This window comes from Medicago sativa, chromosome 3, assembly GCF_051527215.1.
Source record: "Medicago sativa cultivar Bolivia chromosome 3, Bolivia_mono, whole genome shotgun sequence".
NCBI lineage: Eukaryota > Viridiplantae > Streptophyta > Magnoliopsida > Fabales > Fabaceae > Medicago > Medicago sativa.
The window spans coordinates 95,941,977-95,958,879 of record NC_140751.1 but is presented as its reverse complement, the minus strand read 5'-3'; the positions used below and the strand labels follow the sequence as shown (position 1 = coordinate 95,958,879).

Genomic DNA, 16,903 nt, shown 5'->3' with positions numbered 1-16,903 from the left:
CGTCTCAAAATAAATAGGTTTCCTCCATTTTTATTTTATTTTATAAAGACTTGGTTCAGCTATCAAACTCTACAACTTGAGTTTACAATAGGCAAACATGTTTTGACATGATTTTCATGATGTTTGGTTTCTATAATGAGAAACAATTTTAATTTCAGAATCAATTCTAAGTTGAAGCAATTATTTGTAACTTAACGTTGATGTTGCATCAATTGATTCAATTCTTTTGTAATTTTTTAAATGTTAAAACTCATTTTGGTAAATTACATACTAAAAATTCATTTTATATACATGTTCGTACTCAATTGACAATATCAATAATACTAGATTGGACTCATTCGCCCAATTCGAACTCAGGACCTCACAATTGTGTATGAGTTTCGGATGATGTTTGCCGATTCGTCTAAAAACAAAATTTTTTTTAACGAAAAACAATTAATATCTAAAATATCCATATATATTAATTCATAAAAATCAATTTTACGAGAATGTATCTAAATAGAAATGATTTTACATTCAATCTATCTATTTTTATCAAAGTCAATTTTTACCACTACACCACCAAATATTAATTTTAACCTTTCCACCTTATTTGACTTCCAAGTGAGTAATCTACCGGACTTTCGTTCAGAAGGTGCTTACTGATCTATGAAAGAGAGATATCCAACGACAATACCACGTGATCTCTCATCTCAACTCAAGGACCCCCATCATTTAACAACCATTTCTCAACAAAATAGATTTCAAGAAGCTCATTAAGTCTACAAATACAGTATCTTCCTTCACAACCATCAAAAGTCATCCGCTTACTCAACTCAAGCATCAAAACTGAGACACATTTGAGAGCTTTATCTTGTTCTTTGAAACATTTGAAATGGGCTTCTGTTTACCTGTCCATTAGGCGGGCTTCCTTTAGCGTTAGCCAAACATCATCAAAAGTAGCAGATGTGCCAAAGGGATATCTTGCATTGTACGTCGGAGAGGAGATGAAGCGGTTTGTAATCCCCATGCCATACTTGAACAAAGCCTCATTTCAAGACTTGTTGAGTCAAGTGGAGGAAGAATTTGGATACGATCATCCAACGGGTGGCCTCACAATTCCTTGCACAGAACAGAAGATGTTTTCTTGCACATTACTGTTAGCTTCAATGGGCTATAAATCTAAAACTGCAAGAGACTGACATAGATTAGTAGTGATATTTTGTACAATATAAGCGTATTTTATTACTCTACACTTGTAAATATTTTTTTCCTTTTCCCTTTATTGGGAATGGGTGACACGTGTCCATCTGAATGACATGCTATGTAACAAATTAATTCCCTCTCCATAATTTTTGTCTAATCATAATAACGACAAAATGTTTCAACAACTCAACTGGCTCCTCTGTGTTTCTATTGATGAATTACTAAACAAGTGAATCCTTGGAAAAGAGAAACTAAGAAGCAGTCTCTCTAAGGTCGATAAACTTTCTCGAACTTCATCTATCTTCATCTAGGCCGAGCACATAAGCTAAGAACCATGTCATTGCAATGACTTAACTTAATCCCTCTCTGTAAGAAAGCACAAAATTAGCGGCAAGCTGGCAACCCTTTACTCTAAGTTCCTAGAAGCCTCCACTATTCATAAAAGTGTATCTAATGTATTTTCTTATTCAAAAGATTGTCATAAGCTCCCTGCCTCCGTTATCCTCTCTTAAATTAAAAATATACTTTCATCTCATATGTTTCAGGGTAGGCATGGCAATGGGGCGGGGTGGGGACGGGTTTTACCTTCCCCGTCCCCATACCCGATTCTCAAATACTTACCCGTTACCCTACCCATACCCAACGGGGACGAGAAATTGAATCCCATACCCGTCCCCGACGGGTTCGGGTATCCCCGCCCCATCCCCGTCCCCGCATTGAATAATTTATTTTAATAAAAAATAGAAGTTTTTTGTGCATCCCCAAGAGCAACGTTGTAATATATTATCCAACAATACACTCACTTTAACATTGTTAGATGGAATGATTTAGTTGATCCTTTAAATATCAATGCTAGTTTTTAATAACATCACAATTATCAAACAAAATAACATGATATATCAACATAAAGTAATTTTTTACATTTGGGACGGGTTTGGGTATGGGTTCGGGGTGGGTACCTATATACCCGTTACCCGTCCCATACCCGTGTTTTGAAATCGGGGAAAACCCATACCCATACCCAAACCCAGTCAAAACGGGGAAAACCCGTCAAATTGGGTTTGGTTCGGGTGGGTAACCACGGGTCTGGGTTTTGTTGCCATGCCTATTTCAGGGGATGAATTCCATGACTAAACAGAGTCTAAACAGATCATATAGTAATTAATATTATAGACACAACTAATAAGAGCCTTAAACAGAAGCTAAACCCATCAAATAATATATTTCAGGTTTACCACTTATTGACCCAATTATGAAAAGTCTTTCATAATTGGACACAGAAAGTAGAAAAATACTAAACAAAAAATATTTAACATTTAATGAATTTAAAAGGCATTCAATTTAATATCATTTAAAGGTACTTTTGTTAGCTAAGAATCAAGTAGTCGTCTCAATTGGAAACTGGAAAGCTCCCAAAAGCTAGAAACTCATCCAAACTAGGCCATAATCTCTTGCTTAGCCTGATGTTTCCTCTTGGCCTTTTATTCATGACTGTTTATCTTATCGCTTTTAAATCGAGAACTTGAAATAGTCTGATACTTAAAAGCAGCGATAAGTTCTCAAACTAGAGGAAACCAAAAAACAAATATGAAACGTTAAAATACAACTCCTTCCCCTCGATTGTCAACAGAGTTTCATGAGTAGAGGTTCTATTAGCTAATTGTTCTTATATGCAGAAAACAAATCACTGAACAACCTTTATTAGCACAAGTTAAAATTTTGGGCTATAGTCCACCTCATAATCGTGCCAAAGCAGCTGTTGCTAGACTTTCTTCGAAAGACTGCAATTATTTCAAACAAAATATACAGGACTGTTGAAATTAAGAATATAATGATTAACTAATAACAATACAAATATAATTCGGATATGATCATCCAATGGGTGGCCTCACAATTCCTTGCACATAAAATGGTGGTTTTTGCATATCATCCACTCAGTAGTGAGACTGACATAGATTAGTAGTGAGATTTTGAACAATAGGCCATTTTGCACATGTAAATATTTTTCCTTTTCCCTTTATTGGAAAAATGGGCAAAAATTGTCTATATATGAATGACATACATAGTACTCACTAACACTATTTCGACAACTTCACTGAGTGGTTGTTTGTTCATACATTTATGAGTTACTATACTGGCGATAAACTAATTAAGAAGCAATATGCCATATGTCTATTGAGCTATGGTAAAAGCTATGTTGTATGGTGAGTGAAGCATTTCACCTTGGACAATAATACTGACAGAAAATAATAAAATTCTCTATCTGTAACAAACAAACAAACAAATCAGAACAAGAATTACAATACTTCGATGGGAATAGGAGTATACATACATGTTGCAGTAGGAGGAAACACCCTTAATTTCAAAATCGATTCCAGCAAAACAAAAACAAACCCTAAACGCAAAAATCAAAGAGCGAGATAAGGAACCACCGAGTGGAAAACGAAATTAATTTGCAGAAAAAGAAAAAAAAAAGGAAGAAGAACAAACCTGAACGATTGAGTAGTATGGAAAAAAAAAGCAAAAAAATTTGGACCATTTCTCGATTTGTGCGTGTCATCCTTGCGCAGGGGCCATGCTAATCTTCTCTGTATCGTTCCAATTTTATCGGATGTCCCCGAAGGGACAAGCCCTGTTGTTCGCCTGGACTATATAAACAGTAGAACTTAATAACATGTAAGCGATGTGGGACTAATAGCAAGCAAACATAATACTTATTTCTCAACATTCACCGGAAGCAAGCGAAAGCGACCAAGGTTGGTGCATGCATCTCAGTGAGTTGAGTTGAGTAGTGAAGAAGTTCCTCCCTCTCCCTCACAGTACTCAAACCAATGAGGTGATGTGGCTCGTTCTAGTTTACCCCATTAAGTGTAATATGCGGTGCTGCTTATGGTAGTCCAACCTGATTTTTGCTGTTTTGCTTCAATGCTGAAATTATTCTTGCTATTGAGTTAGCTTAAGTGAATGAAATGTTGGGCACATCTTTGGCTTTATTCCAATCCCCAACTTGTTGGCTTGACTTTTACTCAATCTAAGATTATTGACGTTGATCCTATTATGAATATTGGTCTCTAGTCTCATTTAGTGGGATAGTATATCCGATTCTAAAGATGATTTTCATCGTAAACTCTGCACTTTTTTCCTTTCATCAAGGTTTTACTCCAGAAAATTGTTGTTCACACATTAGAGAAGGCTGGACACACATGTAAAATACGTTTTTGCCCCCTCGGCAGTTAACTACCGAGGAATTTGAAATCCGGCTGCAGTTAACTGCCGAGGAATTCCTCGGTAGTTAACTGCCGAGGAAAGCATTTATGCAGACAGCAGGTCCTGCATTAATGCTAACCCTTACCAAGCCGTTTTTAGGCCAGTTTTGACATGTAATTTCACCAGAGCATTTCCATAGGCAATTCAAATTATACAACAATGAAACTCGGTCATAAACAAGAAAAATACAATATCTTTTACATTTGTCCATAATTAAATCAAACCGACATTTGGTTCAAACCACACAAAAGTTTGAAATTCATCAAAACGGAACATAGTGTCCATAATCAAACAACACATTACAACACATTACAACTCATTACACATCATTAAATTAAATCCCTACTTACATTCATTACAATTGCATATGGAACGAACATATATATATAATACATTATTTTCCACCATATTCCTAAACATAAATCCGACGTCGCTATCGTCTTTAATAATCCAAGGCATATAACTTGTCGTTTTCCATGCGAATTCATCTCTATCTTCTCCTAGGTCTATCATTGGCATTAGAGCAGACAAGTGACGTGTATATTGATTTTCACCAAGATGCTCAAAATAAGTGTTAAGTTGTGTCTTCAAATCATCAATAGAGTCTGTCGGTGTTATCATAACCTTAACCGTCTTTTTAAACGCGCAATACCTAACACGACCTTCAATTCTTGCAACCTCTGACATGTTTCACTTGACAAAAGCTTTAACAAAATAATCATAGATTAGAACAAAATTAAATGGAATGTAATAACGAATAAATCAAATGCGTAAACATTAATAAGCTATAAATAAGTATTGCACTAGTTTCAAGTCAATAAAAGTCATATTATCATATATATCAATATCAATTACATAATGTTACTTATATATTGGCCACAAAAAATTGGCATTACAATTTTGACCCCAAAATATACGTCGGTGTAATTTCTACCAAAAAAAAGGACTAACACCGACAAAAAAATCACTCGTTAAAGGCCAAGTGATTGGAGAAGATCAAGTGACATAAAATCTTCCTCATCTTCCGCAATAACTTCAAATTGTTTCTTTGGTTTTTCGGGAGTGTCCAACAAAATAGGCGCCGCGTTGTTTGATTCTTTTTGTGGTTTTGGCGGTTTGTTTCCACTTTCAATAGCCATGAGCTTTCGGAACAACTCATGTTGATCCAAATACTCATCTTCCCAAGTCACCGCATCTTGTTTCTTGTGATTAATTGTGCCACTCCGTAGATGATGGAGGTAGTGGACAACCATTCCTCAATTAAATAAGCACAAAGTGATTAGGAATTACCCCAAGGCACATGATGGGAGTTTTTTGCTTACCCGGCGGTGGTGGCCCTCTTAGTGGTTTCAAACATGTACTATTATCTTCTGACAACTGACCAAACCCTCAGTATAGGCTCCCTTTTGCCTCCTAACATTTATAATTTGTAGCCAACTAACCATTATCTACCTTAGAGTCCACACTAAAAAGATAATCTTTGGTAGCTAGCTAGCTATACATCGGCATTGAACCGAGTTATCAATATGAAGAGAACATGTGACATGTCTACAAAAAATATGAGTATCCATAAATTAAGCATTAAGTTAAACCTAGCCATCTCATTTGACTTCCAAGTGGGTTATCAACAGGCATTTCATGCAGAAGGTTGGGCAAGTTATAACCTGTGACAAACCATTTAATCCAAGACAAAACCATGTGATCCCTCATCTCATGGAGTTCATCCATTAACAATAATTTCTTAAAGAAATTGATTTGAAGAAACTCTTGAAGACTATAAATGCACAACTTTCCCTCACAGAAATCATAAGTCATTCACATACTCAAGCATCAAAAGATAAATACTTTTTTCTTAAATTTGAGAGTTTTAGCTTGCTCTTTGAAACATTTAGCAAGGGCTTCCGTTTACCTGCAGCTTTAAGAAGGGCACCATTTAGCAGTAGCCAAACATCATTGAAAGTCATGAATGTGCCAAAGGGCTATCTTGCGGTGTACATCAGAGAGGAAATGAAGTGGTTTGTGATCCCCGTGTCCTACTTGAACCAAACTTCATTTCAAGACTTGCTGAGTTAAGCAGAGAAAGAATTCGGATATGATCATCCAATGGGTGGCCTCACAATTCCTTGCACATAAAATGGTGGTTTTTGCATATCATCCACTCAGTAGTGAGACTGACATAGATTAGTAGTGAGATTTTGAACAATAGGCCATTTTGCACATGTAAATATTTTTCCTTTTCCCTTTATTGGAAAAATGGGCAAAAATTGTCTATATATGAATGACATACATAGTACTCACTAACACTATTTCGACAACTTCACTGAGTGGTTGTTTGTTCATACATTCATGAGTTACTATACTGGCGATAAACTAATTAAGAAGCAATATGCCATATGTCTATTGAGCTATGGTAAAAGCTATGTTGTATGGTGAGTGAAGCATTTCACCTTGGACAATAATATTGACAGAAAATAATAAAATTCTCTATCTGTAACAAACAAACAAACAAATCAGAACAAGAATTACAATACTTCGATGGGAATAGGAGTATACATACATGTTGCAGTAGGAGGAAACACCCTTAATTTCAAAATCGATTCCAGCAAAACAAAAACAAACCCTAAACGCAAAAATCAAAGAGCGAGATAAGGAACCACCGAGTGGAAAACGAAATTAATTTGCAGAAAAAGAAAAAAAAAAGGAAGAAGAACAAACCTGAACGATTGAGTAGTATGGAAAAAAAAAAGCAAAAAAATTTGGACCATTTCTCGATTTGTGCGTGTCATCCTTGCGCAGGGGCCATGCTAATCTTCTCTGTATCGTTCCAATTTTATCGGATGTCCCCGAAGGGACAAGCCCTGTTGTTCGCCTGGACTATATAAACAGTAGAACTTAATAACATGTAAGCGATGTGGGACTAATAGCAAGCAAACATAATACTTATTTCTCAACATTCACCGAAAGCAAGCGAAAGCGACCAAGGTTGGTGCATGCATCTCAGTGAGTTGAGTTGAGTAGTGAAGAAGTTCCTCCCTCTCCCTCACAGTACTCAAACCAATGAGGTGATGTGGCTCGTTCTAGTTTACCCCATTAAGTGTAATATGCGGTGCTGCTTATGGTAGTCCAACCTGATTTTTGCTGTTTTGCTTCAATGCTGAAATTATTCTTGCTATTGAGTTAGCTTAAGTGAATGAAATGTTGGGCACATCTTTGGCTTTATTCCAATCCCCAACTTGTTGGCTTGACTTTTACTCAATCTAAGATTATTGACGTTGATCCTATTATGAATATTGGTCTCTAGTCTCATTTAGTGGGATAGTATATCCGATTCTAAAGATGATTTTCATCGTAAACTCTGCACTTTTTTCCTTTCATCAAGGTTTTACTCCAGAAAATTGTTGTTCACACATTAGAGAAGGCTGGACACACATGTAAAATACGTTTTTGCCCCCTCGGCAGTTAGCTACCGAGGAATTTGAAATCCGGCTGCAGTTAACTGCCGAGGAATTCCTCGGTAGTTAACTGCCGAGGAAAGCATTTATGCAGACAGCAGGTCCTGCATTAATGCTAACCCTTACCAAGCCGTTTTTAGGCCAGTTTTGACATGTAATTTCACCAGAGCATTTCCATAGGCAATTCAAATTATACAACAATGAAACTCGGTCATAAACAAGAAAAATACAATATCTTTTACATTTGTCCATAATTAAATCAAACCGACATTTGGTTCAAACCACACAAAAGTTTGAAATTCATCAAAACGGAACATAGTGTCCATAATCAAACAACACATTACAACACATTACAACTCATTACACATCATTAAATTAAATCCCTACTTACATTCATTACAATTGCATATGGAACGAACATATATATATAATACATTATTTTCCACCATATTCCTAAACATAAATCCGACGTCGCTATCGTCTTTAATAATCCAAGGCATATAACTTGTCGTTTTCCATGCGAATTCATCTCTATCTTCTCCTAGGTCTATCATTGGCATTAGAGCAGACAAGTGACGTGTATATTGATTTTCACCAAGATGCTCAAAATAAGTGTTAAGTTGTGTCTTCAAATCATCAATAGAGTCTGTCGGTGTTATCATAACCTTAACCGTCTTTTTAAACGCGCAATACCTAACACGACCTTCAATTCTTGCAACCTCTGACATGTTTCACTTGACAAAAGCTTTAACAAAATAATCATAGATTAGAACAAAATTAAATGGAATGTAATAACGAATAAATCAAATGCGTAAACATTAATAAGCTATAAATAAGTATTGCACTAGTTTCAAGTCAATAAAAGTCATATTATCATATATATCAATATCAATTACATAATGTTACTTATATATTGGCCACAAAAAATTGGCATTACAATTTTGACCCCAAAATATACGTCGGTGTAATTTCTACCAAAAAAAAGGACTAACACCGACAAAAAAATCACTCGTTAAAGGCCAAGTGATTGGAGAAGATCAAGTGACATAAAATCTTCCTCATCTTCCGCAATAACTTCAAATTGTTTCTTTGGTTTTTCGGGAGTGTCCAACAAAATAGGCGCCGCGTTGTTTGATTCTTTTTGTGGTTTTGGCGGTTTGTTTCCACTTTCAATAGCCATGAGCTTTCGGAACAACTCATGTTGATCCAAATACTCATCTTCCCAAGTCACCGCATCTTGTTTCTTGTGATTGTGCCACTCCGTAGATGATGGAGGTAGTGGACAACCATTCCTCAATTAAATAAGCACAAAGTGATTAGGAATTACCCCAAGGCACATGATGGGAGTTTTTTGCTTACCCGGCGGTGGTGGCCCTCTTAGTGGTTTCAAACATGTACTATTATCTTCTGACAACTGACCAAACCCTCAGTATAGGCTCCCTTTTGCCTCCTAACATTTATAATTTGTAGCCAACTAACCATTATCTACCTTAGAGTCCACACTAAAAAGATAATCTTTGGTAGCTAGCTAGCTATACATCGGCATTGAACCGAGTTATCAATATGAAGAGAACATGTGACATGTCTACAAAAAATATGAGTATCCATAAATTAAGCATTAAGTTAAACCTAGCCATCTCATTTGACTTCCAAGTGGGTTATCAACAGGCATTTCATGCAGAAGGTTGGGCAAGTTATAACCTGTGACAAACCATTTAATCCAAGACAAAACCATGTGATCCCTCATCTCATGGAGTTCATCCATTAACAATAATTTCTTAAAGAAATTGATTTGAAGAAACTCTTGAAGACTATAAATGCACAACTTTCCCTCACAGAAATCATAAGTCATTCACATACTCAAGCATCAAAAGATAAATACTTTTTTCTTAAATTTGAGAGTTTTAGCTTGCTCTTTGAAACATTTAGCAAGGGCTTCCGTTTACCTGCAACTTTAAGAAGGGCACCATTTAGCAGTAGCCAAACATCATTGAAAGTCATGAATGTGCCAAAGGGCTATCTTGCGGTGTACATCAGAGAGGAAATGAAGTGGTTTGTGATCCCCGTGTCCTACTTGAACCAAACTTCATTTCAAGACTTGCTGAGTTAAGCAGAGAAAGAATTCGGATATGATCATCCAATGGGTGGCCTCACAATTCCTTGCACATAAAATGGTGGTTTTTGCATATCATCCACTCAGTAGTGAGACTGACATAGATTAGTAGTGAGATTTTGAACAATAGGCCATTTTGCACATGTAAATATTTTTCCTTTTCCCTTTATTGGAAAAATGGGCAAAAATTGTCTATATATGAATGACATACATAGTACTCACTAACACTATTTCGACAACTTCACTGAGTGGTTGTTTGTTCATACATTCATGAGTTACTATACTGGCGATAAACTAATTAAGAAGCAATATGCCATATGTCTATTGAGCTATGGTAAAAGCTATGTTGTATGGTGAGTGAAGCATTTCACCTTGGACAATAATACTGACAGAAAATAATAAAATTCTCTATCTGTAACAAACAAACAAACAAATCAGAACAAGAATTACAATACTTCGATGGGAATAGGAGTATACATACATGTTGCAGTAGGAGGAAACACCCTTAATTTCAAAATCGATTCCAGCAAAACAAAAACAAACCCTAAACGCAAAAATCAAAGAGCGAGATAAGGAACCACCGAGTGGAAAACGAAATTAATTTGCAGAAAAAAGAAAGGAAGAAGAACAAACCTGAATTGTAATTGTATGTGTCATCCGTCATCCTTGCGCGCGCAGGGGCCATGCTAATCTTCTCTGTATCGTTCCAATTTTATCGGATGCCCCCGAAGGGACAAGCCCTGTTGTTCGTCTAGACTATATAAACATGAGAACTTAAGAATATGTAAGCGATGTGGGACTAATAGCAAGCAAACATAACATTTATTTCTCAACATTCACCGGAATCATTGAAAGCAACCGAGGTAGGTGCATGCATCTTACTCTCACTCTCAGTGAGTTGAGTTGAGTAGTGAAGAAGTTCCTCCCTCTCCCTCACAGTACTCAAACCAATGAGGTGATGTGGCTCGTTCTAGTTTACCCCATTAAGTGTAATATGCGGTGCTGCTTATGGTAGTCCAACCTGATTTTTGCTGTTTTGCTTCAATGCTGAAATTATTCTTGCTATTGAGTTAGCTTAAGTGAATGAAATGTTGGGCACTTCTTTGGCTTTATTCCAATCCCCAACTTGTTGGCTTGACTTTTACTCAATCTAAGATTATTGACGTTGATCCTATTATGAATATTGGTCTCTAGTCTCATTTAGTGGGATAGTATATCCGATTCTAAAGATGATTTTCATCGTAATATGTTATGTTTACCTTTATATAGATTTTGAGCCCGTTTGTTATAGCTTTTTTAAGAAAAAAATCACTTTTTTTAAACAAATAATCACTTTTAAGAGTTTTGGATCCGTTTGTTACAGATTTTTAAAAAAATCAGAATCTAAAAAAAATCTAAAAACAGCTTCAAATGAGAAGCTGTTAAGAGCAGCTTTTTAAAAAATAGATTTTTTTTAGAGGAGAGAGAAAATACGATTTAAAAGATTGAACTAATTTTGTAACAAAAAATCCCTTTTATATAGTTGTATCCAAACAAACTAGATTATTTATTTAAAAAAAGTGATTTTTGTTACGGTAAACAAACGTAAAATAGATTCTGATTTTTCACAAAATCTCTAAAATATAATCTCTAAATTATTTTATGTGAAAATCACTTTTATTTTAATCCGTAACAAACGAACCCTTTGTTGACCATGATTTTAGTTACTGTAAACTCAGCACTTTTTTCCTTTCATCAAGGTTTTACTCCAGAAAATTGTTGTTCACACATTAGAGAAGGTTGGGACACACAGGTAAAATACGTTTTTGCCCCCTCGGCAGTTAACTACCGAGGAATTTGAAATCCGGCTGCAGTTAACTGCCGAGGAAAGCATTTATGCAGACAGCAGGTCCTGCATTAATGCTAACCCTTACCAAGCCGTTTTTAGGCCAGTTTTGACATGTAATTTCACCAGAGCATTTCCATAGGCAATTCAAATTATACAACAATGAAACTCGGTCATAAACAAGAAAAATACAATATCTTTTACATTTGTCCATAATTAAATCAAACCGACATTTGGTTCAAACCACACAAAAGTTTGAAATTCATCAAAACGGAACATAGTGTCCATAATCAAACAACACATTACAACACATTACAACTCATTACACATCATTAAATTAAATCCCTACTTACATTCATTACAATTGCATATGGAACGAACATATATATATAATACATTATTTTCCACCATATTCCTAAACATAAATCCGACGTCGCTATCGTCTTTAATAATCCAAGGCATATAACTTGTCGTTTTCCATGCGAATTCATCTCTATCTTCTCCTAGGTCTATCATTGGCATTAGAGCAGACAAGTGACATGTATATTGATTTTCACCAAGATGCTCAAAATAAGTGTTAAGTTGTGTCTTCAAATCATCAATAGAGTCTGTCGGTGTTATCATAACCTTAACCGTCTTTTTAAACGCGCAATACCTAACACGACCTTCAATTCTTGCAACCTCTGACATGTTTCACTTGACAAAAGCTTTAACAAAATAATCATAGATTAGAACAAAATTAAATGGAATGTAATAACGAATAAATCAAATGCGTAAACATTAATAAGCTATAAATAAGTATTGCACTAGTTTCAAGTCAATAAAAGTCATATTATCATATATATCAATATCAATTACATAATGTTACTTATATATTGGCCACAAAAAATTGGCATTACAATTTTGACCCCAAAATATACGTCGGTGTAATTTCTACCAAAAAAAAGGACTAACACCGACAAAAAAATCACTCGTTAAAGGCCAAGTGATTGGAGAAGATCAAGTGACATAAAATCTTCCTCATCTTCCGCAATAACTTCAAATTGTTTCTTTGGTTTTTCGGGAGTGTCCAACAAAATAGGCGCCGCGTTGTTTGATTCTTTTTGTGGTTTTGGCGGTTTGTTTCCACTTTCAGTAGCCATGAGCTTTCGGAACAACTCATGTTGATCCAAATACTCATCTTCCCAAGTCACCGCATCTTGTTTCTTGTGATCGTGCCACTCCGTAGATGATGGAGGTAGTGGACAACCATTCCTCAATTAAATAAGCACAAAGTGATTAGGAATTACCCCAAGGCACATGATGGGAGTTTTTTGCTTACCCGGCGGTGGTGGCCCTCTTAGTGGAAAAAAAGATTCCGAGTTACCAACTTCAAGATTTGTAACCACAACCACACACCTTTTGTAATAATTAGCAACAATGTGCCCCATGTCCGGAAAAGTCAACCACTATCAACAAGATGTGCACAACTTTTTGTATTTGCGGGAGGATGTAAGCCATTTAAAATGTAGTTATAACGGTCCTCACCCGCAAATACTTCAACATAATCATCTCTATGATCTTTCAATTCTTGAATAAGATGTGTACGAATCATGAGATGATTTTGTTCGGTTAAGCCCATGAACTCGGCTATAGCCCGGAATCCACAATGTCCATCGCCAATAACATCCACCACTTTTTCAATAAATGGAAGCATGAAGCGTGGCATATAATCAATAGGCCTCATAACCGGGATAGCCTTAGGCTTTGGATATCGAGAAGGTGGTGGAAGTGGGGAAATTGGCGCTTTACCAAGACGAGCACCTTTTTTCCTTTTATATGATGATGTTGTTGGTGATGGTGACGGTTGACTATCCGGATTTTGGGAATCAACAACCTCCCAAGAAGAAGGGATCCGACTAGTGGATGTAATTCTTCCTTTAGACCTCGCAATGTCCACTTTTTTCTTGGCTCCCTTGGTTGTTGCTTTTTGTGATGGTGGAGACATCATGGTGGTTTCAGGAAATGCCAATTGCCCAAAGCCTCTTTGACTTCAAGCTTCATTTGGAAAGGGAGTTTCTTGAGACGTTCTACAATACCCTTCAACTCATCATCCATCGAAAAATCAAGTTCATTACTTTCTTCTCCCATGCGTAACCTTTGCCAATGGTGGTGTATCTCATCCAATAAAATTGACTTTTCTTCAAGGAGTTTAGTTGCAATTTCGCATGCACATGGTAGGCCGTAAGATGTCCTTTGAACACAACCACAAATTTCCTTGTTCATGCACAACGTTTCCCTACAACGTGACTCTTCCATAGCAATGTTGTCCAAAGCATATCTAGACACATGACCACCTAAGCCGGAGTACAAAGTGACATCTTTGAATCTATGTTCCAACACGGTAACGCTCTGACCAAAGGCTGTTTGTATCGCAATGTGTTGAAGCAACAACATGTTATGTATTTTCTCCCAACAAGTACCCAAATCACCCACACTATTGTCCAAATATTTCTTCACCAAAGCATGAGCCGATTCTACCCTATTGGTGGATCTACAACCAAGATGCAACACACGGTCTGTCCATACCCTAACTATTTTCTCCTTCACTTCATTCAAGGTGGTCATGGCATAATTTAGGAAAAGTGGGAAATCACTACAAGCATCTTGGAACTCCACTAATGCATTTGCATATAACTCTTGAGTGGACGACTCAACCATATCTTTCCATGCCCTCATGATCTTCTTGACAACATCGCGATTACTCACCTCTTTCCCATCCTTTTTTCCCAAAGGATATTTACAATCTAAGACGCACATTTGTTTAACATTTGCTTGCACATGAAAGTAACAATTCATATCATCACTTTCTGGGAAAACAATTCCAACCGCTTTCATCAAAGACCCATCCCTGTCGGTAACAATCACCTTAGGCATATTCATCTTTGAAGTAAGAAGTTTACGCAACATTTTTAAAACCCAAACAAAGTTTTCCTCTTTCTCATGCATCAAGAATCCAAACCCAACCGAATATGTCAAATCGGTCGAAGTTACCCCAACTACCTCAAACATTGGCATCTTATACAAGTTGGTTTTGTAGGTGGAGTCCATAACCAAAACCTTTGGAAAATTGTTAAACAACTTAACGGATGTTGGATGAGCCCAAAAGATATCTTCGATTGTATTACTTTCACCATGTGTTCTTGAGTAATAAGTATAGTTGTGCTCCTCCAACTTCGAGAATAGATATTGCAACGGCTTCTTGTCACCTTTATTTGCCTTCCATATTTTTTGACGTTCATTGTACACTTGCTTCACATTTGTCATGCAATGTGGTCTTTTGTTCTTCAAGTGTATCAAAATATTTCTTGGAAGCATCTTGCTCTTGGTCAAGTCATGTACAATCTTCTTGTCATCCTCCTTTAATCTACCGGCAAGAATGTGTCCTTCTAAAGCCGGCTCCATCGCATGGTTGTGAACTCCATTAAGAATGTTCAATCCCCATTCCTTTGTTTGCGTACTTTGATATCCACTAATCATGAACAAGCACCCGCATTTTCTTGAGCCCGTTGTCGCATGCTTCTGTTTTTTTTAGGCACTTTGTGAGCTCCACTCCTTTCACACACTAGACGCAATATTGGATGGATCAAGCTTGATCTTTGTGTAACAATTGTAAATCCCGCCTTATTTGCTTGACAACGTACCCACCCAAGCAATTCTTCTATCTTGAAACTTAATGTCGTCAGAAAAAAACCTAGTCGTGTCAACTTCGTGGGCTTGAAGTGGGACGACACCGGGGCTAACATATTTAGAAGCTTCAACATGGACGGAAGCTCCATCAATGTTTGGTTTGACTTCAACCTTAGGCGGTTTGACATCTCCGGAAATTTGGACAAAATTACGTTTTGTCTCTCCCGAAACATCTTCCGCGTTCTCGGTCATTACTATAATTAAACAACACAAAAATATAAATTAACAACTTACTAATGCATAAACATCAATGCCATAATGAACTAAAACAAAAAAAACAAAAAAAAAACAAAGAAAAAAAAGTTTGGAAAAAATGGGAGTAGCTGCCATTTTTTTCGTTCTTAAAATTTTTCCCAAGTGTTCCTCGGTAGTTAACTACCGAGGTTTCCCTCGGCAGTAAGGTACCGAGGTTTTCCTCGGCAGTATACTACCGAGATTCCCCATGCCAGAGTTCTACGTAACTGACGTAGATACCCATACAATAACCAAAAAATAAATCGATTAAAATGCTCAATACCTGTTTTTTTACGTCTAGAGTGTGTTGATAGCTCCTAGGCTTGATGCTTGAATCATTTGGGGGAAGATTTGATAGAAAAAAATTATTGGATTTGGGGGGGAATGGATGAAATGATATGGAAGTTGATGAAAATAGTGTGTAGGGGAGCAGGTTTCCTGTTTCATCTGACGAAACATAATACTCGGCAGTTAACTACCGAGGAATTCCTCGGCAGTTAACTGCAGCCGGATTTTGAATTCCTCGGCAGTTAACTGCCGAGGGGGCAAAAATGTATTTTACATGTGTGTCCCAACCATATGGAATGTGTCAACAGCAATTTTCTTTACTCCATGGTGACGTTTATGGTATCTTGCTAAAATTTCTAATGAGGCAAAGTATTTTTACCATTTTGTGTTGCCTAGGTTTTAATCTACTCCCCCAAGCTTGTACCTACTTATTTTCTTTATATAATTTTTAGAATCTGGGCAAGGGAGATAGTTAGTTATATGTTGTCAACCTAGTTGGGACGTCATAACTTAATTTTCACTTGATTCTTCTGCACTATATTGCTTTATACAAAAAATTCTTAATATTTTTTATGCAATTCATTTTTTTTTTCACAACTCGCTAAAAAGTATATGGTTAATTGCTGACTTTCAAATATAATGTTAATTCACTTCATTTTGTAAACGATGAACAAGCTTTGATCTTTCATGCTCTACACCTAGCACCTCCGCCTCGCCCCCTCTGCCGCCATGCGCCATCTCGCGCCCTAACGATGAAGTGTATAACACATAAGCATGCCTGATGACAATATTAATATACACGAGAACATC

At 36.5% G+C, this 16,903-nt stretch overlaps 2 long non-coding RNA genes and 3 other non-coding genes across 6 annotated transcripts; all 5 read right to left on the bottom strand.

Annotated features, from left to right (window-relative positions):
• Window positions 1-435: 435 nt before the first annotated feature.
• On the bottom strand, window positions 436-4,253 carry LOC146942383 (uncharacterized). Of its 2 annotated transcripts, XR_015032670.1 has the most exons (3): window positions 3,918-4,164; window positions 3,676-3,833; window positions 436-3,580 (listed from the first exon to the last, which is right to left on the bottom strand). It is a non-coding gene; the product is annotated as an uncharacterized LOC146942383 (long non-coding RNA). The 2 variants fall into 2 exon arrangements; XR_015032669.1 differs by having other exon boundaries at window positions 3,676-4,253.
• LOC146942384 (U6 spliceosomal RNA) lies at window positions 3,710-3,812 on the bottom strand. The gene has a single exon (XR_015033808.1). It is a non-coding gene; the product is annotated as a U6 spliceosomal RNA (small nuclear RNA).
• A 2,949-nt stretch (window positions 4,254-7,202) lies between the features above and the next one.
• On the bottom strand, window positions 7,203-7,305 carry LOC146942382 (U6 spliceosomal RNA). Its single transcript, XR_015033795.1, has one exon. It is a non-coding gene; the product is annotated as a U6 spliceosomal RNA (small nuclear RNA).
• Window positions 7,306-9,806: 2,501 nt separating this feature from the next.
• Window positions 9,807-11,124, bottom strand: LOC146942380 (uncharacterized). Its single transcript, XR_015032657.1, has 2 exons — window positions 10,499-11,124; window positions 9,807-10,112 (listed from the first exon to the last, which is right to left on the bottom strand). It is a non-coding gene; the product is annotated as an uncharacterized LOC146942380 (long non-coding RNA).
• LOC146942381 (U6 spliceosomal RNA) lies at window positions 10,647-10,752 on the bottom strand. Its single transcript, XR_015033838.1, has one exon. It is a non-coding gene; the product is annotated as a U6 spliceosomal RNA (small nuclear RNA).
• Window positions 11,125-16,903: the final 5,779 nt, after the last annotated feature.